The sequence below is a fragment of the Carassius gibelio genome, chromosome B3, assembly GCF_023724105.1.
Source record: "Carassius gibelio isolate Cgi1373 ecotype wild population from Czech Republic chromosome B3, carGib1.2-hapl.c, whole genome shotgun sequence".
Taxonomy (NCBI): Eukaryota; Metazoa; Chordata; class Actinopteri; order Cypriniformes; family Cyprinidae; genus Carassius; species Carassius gibelio.
The window spans coordinates 54,990,253-55,000,937 of NC_068398.1; the positions used below are offsets into that span (position 1 = coordinate 54,990,253).

The 10,685-nt window shown below is 46.0% G+C and overlaps 1 long non-coding RNA gene across 1 annotated transcript; it reads left to right on the plus strand.

The window, feature by feature from the left end:
* Nucleotides 1–7,625: 7,625 nt before the first annotated feature.
* On the plus strand, nucleotides 7,626–9,130 carry LOC127951822 (uncharacterized). Its single transcript, XR_008152745.1, has 3 exons — nucleotides 7,626–7,789; nucleotides 7,921–8,071; nucleotides 8,428–9,130. It is a non-coding gene; the product is annotated as an uncharacterized LOC127951822 (long non-coding RNA).
* Nucleotides 9,131–10,685: the final 1,555 nt, after the last annotated feature.

A 10,685-nucleotide genomic window follows, 5' to 3' on the forward strand; every position in this document is an offset into this window, starting at 1 on the left:
GCGTGCCATTTCGCTCAGATTTCATTCCTTCAGGAATAGCGAATCATCTGTGCCCTATCGTCTCGCGTTCTCCAGCGATCTCTTCGAGCAGTGTTAACTCCTCTTCGCGGACGCGATGAGTTTTCGAAAATGTAAGGAGCCATGTACCAGGTACATCACGGCGGGGGACACTCATGACAGGTGCGTAGTATGTCTTGGTTTACATCACGCACAGGCGGCGCTTAGCGGCCTTTCTTCCTGTCCCCATTGTGATGGCCTGCGGCTCAGAGTACTGCGCTCCAGGGTGGAAGTATTCTCTAATGTCGCCCTCGAGTCTAACCCCCGTCAGGTCACCTCTGCGACTGCCGAGGCACCGCACGAGGCGAGGGCCTGGGGTGACACGTGCGACATGGACTTCGTGGACAGCGCAGCGCTGGAATATTCTCCACATCGCTCGCTCTCCCCTACCCTGCTGCAGAATAAAACTTATACTGAGCCTGTCGTCTTCTCTAATGAGGATTTACTTCCCACACCGGAGGCATGCGCCGCCATCTCCTTCGGTTGTGGACGCTATGACGACGATGTTTTATCCACCGCGGCCTCGGGGTCTGAGGACTTCGCGACCGACACTAGCCCTCTTCCTCCTAGCGGACAGGAGAGGCGTGTTTCCCCCTCCTACAGTGAGCTGTTGGATGTGGTTTCTCGTGTGGTGGGTAAATTGGGGCTAGACTGGGAGGTTGACAAGGCCGAGGCCCAACCTTCTTCTAAGCTGGACGACCGTTTTCTAACCAGTCGGACACCTACACAGCCCCGGAGGCCTTTGCCTTTTTTCCCGGACCTCCACCAGGAGGTTTCGAGGTCCTGGAAACAGCCGTTTTCGGCGCGGATTACTAACGCTGCGGCCGCGGATTTCGTCACCGTTTCTGATATGGCGAACCATGGCTATACTATGATGCCCCCGGTGGAAGAGACTCTCGCCGAACACCTTGCGCCTAGTTCGGCCGCGGCTTGGAAGTCTCGCCCCCTTCTTCCTTCGAAGGCGTGTCGAGTCACGTCTAGTTTGGTGGGTAAATCCTACATGGTGGCTGGTCAGGCGGCTGCTTCACTCCACTCTATGGCGGTCCTTCAGGCCTACCAAGCGGAGTTATTGAAGGAATTGGATGAAGGTGAGGGCATCACACCGGAGGTAGTGAAAGAACTGCGTAGAGCTACGGATTTGGCGCTGCGTGCTACCAAACATACCGCTCGTGCAGTGGGCCGTACTATGGCCGGTTTGATTTCGGTTGAGCGCCACCTCTGGCTTAATCTCACCGATATTAAGGAGAAGGATAAATCTTTCCTTATGGATGCCCCTGTCTCCAGGGATGGACTGTTCGGTGAGGCTGTCACGTCAGTAGTGGAGAAGTTCAGGGCAGCGAAACAGCAATCAGCCGCTTTCCGCCAGCTGATTCCCCGCAGACCCAGGGAGGTCGAACGCCGGCAAGCGCCCGCGCGTTCTCGCTCAACCTCCTCTCACCGACAGCGAGCAGCCTCTCGAGAGGAACCCACACCTATGGCGCCTCCTCGTAAGGACTGGGGCCCTAGGGTTTTTCCTCCGGCGCACCAGCGTCAACGTAAGCGATTGAACCTGACCTCGACGGCTAAAGCCTCTCGTTCTCGGGTGCCGAATAGCAGCTCCTGATCTTTTTGCTGCTTGCCAGGGACTGTGCCCTCCGCTAGAGAGCGCTGTCGGACCGCTTTCGCGCATCCTACACTCTCATTGCAGTTCCCATGCTCAAACATTGATTGTCTCGCCGCAAATAGCGCCTCGAGCAACATTGGATCGAGCTGTAATAATAGACGCTCCCTCAGACACTCTGCGCAATCCTGCTTTTGGAGTTCGAGGGACGACTCAAGGACCCTGCACAAACGGCCCGTTTATGACGGCTCGCACAGCCGCCGCTTTTTCGCTAGCGGCAGAGCCCGATGTTCCATCTGTTGGCCTAATTCCTGCCGTGGACACGTTTCAGGATTATACTCAACGGAACGCAACGACTCTGGCGCATACGCTTCCCCGGTGCACGAACACCACGGGGTTTTTCGTGTCCGGTCGTTTTAACGCGTATGACGGCGTTGCAGGGAGCGGAAGTTTTGAAACCGCTAATATTGTTTCGGGCCGCGTGGGAACGCTTGCCCGGCATTCCTCAATGGGTGTTACGCACGGTTTGTCACGGATACACCATTCAGTTTCGGAAAGGCCCGCCTCCTTTCCGCGGAATTCTTTCCACTACGGTGAAGTCTACGGAAATGGCGGTGCTGCGACAGGAAATGTCAGCTCTGCTGAGCAAAGGGGCTATAGAAGAAGTACACCCCTCTCAGATGGAGACAGGTTTTTACAGCCGTTATTTCGTGGTACCGAAAAAAGACGGCGGGTTACGACCCATTCTGGATTTACGCCGTCTGAATCTTGCACTCAGACCGAGCAAATTCAAGATGTTGACGGTGAAATCTATTCTGTCTCAGATCCGACCAAGCGATTGGTTTATTACGATCGATCTGAAGGATGCGTATTTCCATATTCAGATCGTCAAGAGACACAGGAAGTTCCTCAGATTCGCTTTAGAGGGCAAAGCGTATCAGTACCGCGTTCTTCCCTTTGGCTTGGCTTTAGCGCCCCGTACTTTCTCAAAATGCATGGACGCAGCTCTGGCCCCGTTGCGGCTCCAGGGCGTTCGTGTGTTGAATTATTTGGACGATTGGCTGGTGCTAGCGCAATCGCGGACTCAAGCACACTCTCACCGAGATCTTGTGCTGAATCATTTAAACAGCCTGGGCTTATGAACAAATTTCAAGAAAAGTGTTTTAACTCCCTCTCAACGGATAACTTTTCTGGGAATAGATCTGGACTCTCGCGCGATGACAGCGAAGCTTTCTCTCCCGCGCGCTCAGTCGATTGTGTCATGCGTGCGGCACTTCAAAGCGGGTCGCACGGTGACAGTGAGATTGTGCCTCAGGCTCTTGGGTCTAATGGCAGCAGCATCCCCCGTGATTCGTCTGGGATTGCTTCAAATGCGCCCCTTTCAGTGGTGGACGAAAAGGCGGAATATTTCACCCCGTTGTCTCCCGCATCGCACGATTTCGGTGACACGGCGGTGTGTGATGTCGCTAAAATTTTGGATGTCAACCGAATTTCTCCTGTCAGGAGTTCGACTGGGAATGTATGCTTTCCGAGAGACTGTCACGACGGACGCGTCTTTGACTGGTTGGGGAGCTGTGTGTCGAGGGCGACCAGCCCACGGAGTGTGGACAGCGGCTCAGCGCGGCTGGCACATAAACAGACTGGAATTACTGGCAGTTTTTCTGGCTCTCCAGTATTTCGCGGATCTGCTGATCGGCCGTCATGTGCTGCTCAGATCAGACAACACAGCGGTTGTGTCTTATCTGAACCATCAAGGAGGATTGCGCTCTCGCCCCCTGTGCAGGCTGGCGAGGCGTGTTCTTCTGTGGTCTCGGGACAAGTTTCTGTCGATCCGGGCCATTCATGTCCCCGGACGATTGAATTTCGGAGCGGACCTGCTATCCAGACAGGCTCTGGAACAGGGAGAATGGCGATTACACCCCCAGACGGTGGATCTTTTATGGCGGATATTCGGCAAAGCGAAAGTGGATTTATTCGCGTCGAGCATGACTACGCATTGCCCGCTTTGGTTCTCCCTACGCTCCCCATCGCCCCTGGGCGTGGATGCGTTAGCTCACAGCTGGCCCAGGACCAGTCTGTATGCTTTTCCTCCGATTCGTTTGATCCCAGCGGTATTATGCAGAATACGCCGGGACAGAGTGGAACAGCTGCTGCTGGTGGCTCCGCGATGGCACACGCAGCCGTGGTTTGCGGATCTGATCAGTCTGCTAGCGGGCTCTCCGTGGGAGATTCCCCTCAGACAGGATTTATTATCACAAGCACAGGGGCTGATTTGGCACCCGAGGCCGGATCTGTGGAAACTGTGGGCGTGGCCATTGAGCGGAGTGCATTAGTATGTCCCGGTCTTTCTGTTGAAACTACTGAGACTATATTGAATTCTAGAGCAGCTTCTACGAGACGCTTATATGCTTTCAAGTGGAGACTGTTTACAGCCTGGTGTGGCAATCATAATGTGGATCCAGTTTACTGCCCAGTGGCTTCAGTGCTGGAGTTCCTCCAGGAGCGTTTCTCGGATGGCGTTACACCAGCCACTTTAAAGGTTTACGTGGCAGCCATTTCAGCTTACCACGAATACATAGGCGGTGCCTCTGTGGGGCGTCATCCATTAGTTTCTCGTTTCATACAGGGTGCGCGACGGCTGAGGCCTTTCCGCCCTGTGCGAGTTCCTTCATGGGATTTATCCATTGTGTTGTTAGGTTTATCTGGGCATCCGTTTGAGCCCTTGGAGACCGTATCAGATAAATTCCTGACACTGAAGACACTTCTTCTCATGGCTTTATCCTCCCTCAAGAGAGTTGGGGATTTACAGGCTCTTTCTGTTTCACCTTCATGCATGGAATTCGCACCGGGCTCTGTGAAGGTGCTGCTGCGGCCCAGGCCTAACTATGTTCCTAAGGTCGCATCTAACCCTTTTCGCTTTCAGCAAGTGGTTCTGGAAGCTTTTTCACCTGCTGAGGCTGGGTCAGGAGATCTAAGTCTTTGCCCTGTGAGAGCTTTAAAGACTTATGTGGATCGTACAGCCCCTTGGCGTGAATCTGACCAGCTGTTTGTCTGCTTTGGACATAAAAGTAAGGGCCATGCAGTTACAAAGCAGCGCATGTCCCATTGGCTGGTGGAGGCAATTTCTTTGGCCTATGAGGCGCGCGGACTCGCTTCGCCCTTAGGGGTTAAGGCTCATTCCACTCGAGCTGTAGCTTCTTCTCAAGCTTTTCTCAGTGGCTCTTCTATGGATGATATCTGTGCTGCGGCAGGATGGTCCTCACCGAGCACTTTTATCAAGTCCTACAGTCTGGATGTGAGGATGGCCCCTGGCTCCCGGGTTCTCTCCGCTTGAGCAGATGCTTCCTCGGATCTCAGTTATCAGGTACGTCAGGCGTTTTGGTATATCGTTCCCATACGTGGTGACGTCACCGCAGCATCGAAGTGACCTATGATAGGGAACATCTCGGTTACGTATGTAACCTTGGTTCCCTGAATAGGGAACGAGATGCTGCGGTTCTGGCCGTTCCGTACCTTGATAACTCTTCATCTTCAGTCATGAAATCTGAGCGAAATGGCGCGCTGCACCCAGGTATATCATGCGTGCGCATGCGCAGGGTGGTGCTATGCGCCATTTGGCCAATAGGATTGGCGGGATGGTATAGGGCTTCAGACATTCGTCACACCAGAGGTGTTCCCATACGTGGTGACGTCACCGCAGCATCTCGTTCCCTATTCAGGGAACCAAGGTTACATACGTAACCGAGATGACAGCAGCGGGTAAACAGGACTTTTATTATGGCGCGGCTATGTGACGTCACAATTGTGCGCCGCACTCCTGCATCTTTTGTGACTCGACTAGAGACAGGTCTGTGTTTAAAGCATCTTTAAACAACCTTCAATCATCTCGACAGGTGTAAAGGCGATGGAAAATCAATAGTTTATTATTGACTGTAACATATTAATGCCTTATCTAGAATATATGAATGTAATTGTGTGAGTAAATAAGCGCGTCCACACATGAGTAACGTTAACTCAAAAGTAACCTCTCATTTCTGAACATGAATTCAGTGATGGAGAAACTGAGCTGTTCAAACTCTGAATCAGGGCTGGGGAGTAATGAAATACATGTAACAGTCTTACGTATTTTAAATACAAAATATGACTGTGTTTCGTTTAGGGCAAAATGATATGGACAAAATTTCATATCTCGATTTTCATGCCAGATATCTCGGTATCTATAAGGGGTGTCACGATTTCGAAATTAAGTCACAGTCTCGAACTTCGAATTAAAAAATGGAATCGTCGATGCGGCCACGCCCCCATGTTGTATGACGGCAAATCAATGACAAAAATAACCGAGCATTCAACTGATGCTGGCGCGCGCGCTATATGGCTTCCGCGATAGGAAAACTGAATCGGATGCGAAGAAACGGGAGCCCGCGAGCTCATTTCAAACTCTCGCACGCGCGTGACATGTACTCTGCGCGCAATAAAAGCCCTCGCGCACGTGCGCATTCCCCACATCCTCGCGCTCGATCATCTCACCTCTGCTCGCGCGAACAATTTTATTTTTGTCAGTCGTGGGGCGGGGCTTGCTGTTTTAGTTGTTATCTCAAATGTCATTGGTTATTCCCCTTTTCCTAAAGTCAGTATTCGACGCCTGTTAGAAAATGAGTAATAATTCTATCGAGTCAAAATAGGGCCATATATATCAGCAAAATAAAACAATGTTTTGCAAACAAAAAAAATGTTTTGCAAAAAAAAAAAAATGTTTTGCAAATAAAATTAGAGTATTGAGAAAAAAAATGCTTTTTTGCAAGTAAAAAAATAATAATTGCAAAAGAAAAGTTTACCACTGAGAGAAAAAATCAAGTTTAGCAAAGTATAACTTCAGCAGCATTGACTTTGCAACACATTTCCCTTTGCGCCGCTCCTTTAAATATGCGTTTCAGTCATCCGTGCCTCTGCAGTGCAAGCTTTCCTTTGCGCTTCATTTTTTTCTTTTTGCCTCACTTTCTGTCCCTGATTTACGTGGGGGAGGGGTCAAGAGGTTGAGGTGTGTACAAGGGACGAAGGCGCGTCCTTCTCGTTACGTCATCAGCGCGAGCCCCAGACCGAGTGGATCGATCGAAATGGAGGAGCAGAGACATGCAGGTGATTGATCACAGGTATGTATTATTGATCGCTTTCTTCAAGTTCGCTAGATAGACCGATAACTATATGTAACTATGTGTATCAACGTGTTTGCTCAAGTTAAGTAAGTTAGAGATCAATTAATGCGGTTGATGTGGCAATTAGCTAATCGCCGACGCAACGTTAAGTGTGTTGGCGGCTGTACATTTCTCTCAATATGCACACCTTTCGCGTTGTTTTATAATTAATAAATAATAATAATTATTCTACACGCCCTAGTTGTATTATGGACTATAAACGATGCCAAAGGTGTCTCTCAATATATACTGTAAATAAAAAACAAATAATACAAAACAAATGCCTTATGTGTAACGTTAAACATAATTCGAAATAAACCTCTTTCTGATTCCGAACAAGTTTATTTATATACAGTAGGTCACATACTATGTTTAAAAGCTGTGATGTTTATGATACATTGTTAATGCACTTATTCTAGATCAGCTGTGTGAAACTTAATTCCTGGAGGGCCACAGCTCTGCAGTTTAGCTCAAACTAGCTCCAACCCACACCTGTTTGGAGGTTTCTAGTAATCCTGAAGATCTTGATTAGCTGAATCAGATGTGTTTGATTGGGGTTTGAGCTAAACTGTGCAGAGCTGTGGCCCTCCAGGAACTGAGTTTAAAACACCTGATCCAGATAATCCTATATGATGTTGTGATGACATATTTAACAGAGAGAATATTCTGATGTCTGTACAGCTGCACAGAATTGAATAGGTCTTCTGACCTAAAGCCTTGGTCAGATTCAGTCAGTTCAGGGTCAGCAGCAGCAGCAGCCACAACAACGACAGCAGCCTCCTGCCTCAAATTCATAAAACCTTTATTTCTATGCACAGTTTACATTTTTATGTGTTTTCAGGTGGAGGCAGAAGAAACCGATCTCTCTGCATGGAATGATCAAGTAATTAACTGGTTTTACGGAGACCGTTAAACCTGACAACAAAGAGGCCATAATAAGGTCAGAAAAAGTCTGCCAACTTCTTTACATTTGAAACCTTGCAAACGGTTTTAATTTTTCTGCCTACCAGATATACTGATTAGCCACAACACTGTCTATATTACGCAATCATTTTCTGGTTCTTTTTCCAGATCAATTGTGCTTCATGCAACTCTACATTTGGTCCCTTTGTTGAAGCAAATCTGAAAAGGTCTTGAAGTCTACAATTTTGTGGACATCCTGGAAAACCATTCAGGACTTTGCCACCAGTTCTTTGTCCCTGATGTGGTGGATGATTATAAGGTATCAGTAACTGGAAAAAAAAATATGCCTATATCTTGTATTTCATTTTAGGAATGTTAAATATAGGAAAATTATTATTTGCCAAGTTAAAAAATAATTGTCAAACACTTGTTCCTTACAAAAAAATAATAGTAGAAAATGGATTGCTTTTAATACCTCAGTAATGGTTTCCTAGCTTATTGGTTAGATAACGGTGCTAGCATAGCCCAAGGGCTTGGGTTCGATCTAAGGAATTGCAGGATTGCACATACTTAAAACAAATGTTATTATACTTATAAAGTAGATTTGGATAAAAGCCAAATGCATATGTGTATATGTACCTGAAAATGGATGGTTGTTTTGTTTTTTTCCCACAGGCTGATGCAGACTTCATCATGCAGAACATTCTTCCGAAAATGTCGGAAAAGGGATCAGTACGAGAGACTTATGAAACAGCTATAATCAACTTTCTGCAAGACTTTCTCCAAACAATTGAAAGCTGTGTTATGTATGAACTTACAGAGTTGATTTAGTATAAATATTGTTAAAAAAAAATGCAGATTACACAAATTAATGTTAAAATGTAGTTGATTTAATTCAGTCAAAACCAACCCTAGAGATACGTTTTTTTTTTTGCTTGTAGAGGATAACCCTGACGGAGACATCCTGCCCTTAACTGTCCCCGGTGTCATGCAATGGCTCACTGGCCAGGGACACAAACCTCTTCTAATGTCAGAACTTAAAGATTTCTCTTCATTTTGACCATGAGTGTATGTAGAGGATGCCAGAACATATAATATGCTTCCCAGTTGTTAGTGCCTGTGCCAGAAAAATTACATTTCCCACCGTACACATGGGTGACTACAGTTCTTTTAAATCAGTCATGTTGCAAGCCATTCAATTTGACAACGGTTTTAACGGAATTTAAAATGCTACTAAATGTATGGAATTGTACATGTTCAGGAAGAAAACTTTTATACATTGGTAAATGTTCTTATGGTTTTTTAATTTACTGTGTATGTGTAGAGAACACAACGTGTTACATATTGTAAAATTGTATATCTTAATGAAGGGGTTAAGAAAACACAAGTTGTTATACAAACCTATTTCTGCTTTAAATATAGCCAATACAGAAATTAAAACAAGCATGCAATGTCAACATAAGTTTTTTTTTTATTGAATTGGATGTTAATTTGCTTGTAAATGGATCATTTGTTCACTAGTCATTTCAATGACTGATTTAGTGTCAATTAAGAATGAAACCGCACAAAATTTAAAACTTCTAAATACTGGTCTCTTCCATAGTTTTGAGAGCGTGAGGTTGGGTTAAAAAAGTTTGAATTTGGGCCTTAAGTTCTTCAGTTAAGGGGCATTCGACTGGAGGAAACTACAATTCCTGTCCACGGCTGATCAGAGATACTATCTGTGTCCCAGTCAGAGTCGTCGTCTTGTGCAATCTGTTAAAAGTTGGTAATAGTTTATGGACATTGGGGCAATATCTTGCATGAAAACATTACATTAAACGACACAAATTCTTAAAATACCTCAGATAGGACTGGAGGAGTGACAGGGTTTTGCAGGAGTCCAATTTCCCACAACTGGTCTGGGCTTAGATTACTCTGTGTGGAGAGGATGGTTATTCCACCCACTAGTAAAGGAGTCAAGGCTGGCTTGGAGACGAGGTAGGAACACAAACTGACAACAAAAGAGGTGCAAAAAGCCTCTACAGGCCCATCTCCATCAAATAATGAGATTATGATGTTCAGTGAAAGCTCTCCACACATAATAGCCTATGTGTTACTCAAATAATTTTACTTCAAAACCCCGCTAAATATCACCCTCTGGCCGGTCTGAAGTATCTGTTATTAATAATATAGGAGTCTAATAATAATAAGAAGAAAGCGATCAATAAAACATACCTGTGATCAATCACCTGCATGTCTCTGCTCCTCCATTTCGATCGATCCACTCGGTCTGGGGCTCGCGCTGATGACGTAACACACCTCAACCTCTTGACCCCTCCCCCACGTCAAATCAGGGACAGAAAGCCAGGCGCAAAGAAAAAATGAAGCGCAAAGGAAAGCTTGCACTGCAGAGGCACGGATGACTGAAACGCGGATTTAAAGGAGCGGCGCAAAGGGAAATGTGTTGCAAAGTCAATGCTGCTGAAGTTTTACTTTGGTAAACTTAATTTTTTTTTCTCTCAGTAGTAAACTTTTCTTTTGCAATTATTTTTTTTTACTTGCAAAAAAGCAATTTTTTTTCTCAATACTATAATTTTATTTGCAAAACATTTTTTGTTTGCAAAACATATTTTTTGTTTGCAAAACATTGTTTTATTTTGCAGATATATATGGCCCTATTTTGACTCCATACTATTCACTTGACTTGACCCATGACTTCATCAGTGGACCAGATACATGCGAGTAATTATTTCTTTTGCTTGTTTAATTTATTTTTGTCTTTAATGTAATTTAATGCATTGTTTATAGAGTAGATCTTTTGTAGATACTTGATTAACTGGAATTCTTCTGATTGCTAGTGATTGCAGTCTTGTAATAAGAGATACACATATTTTACAGACTGTAATGATGCACACACACACACACACAGGGCTGGACTGGGACAAAAAAAT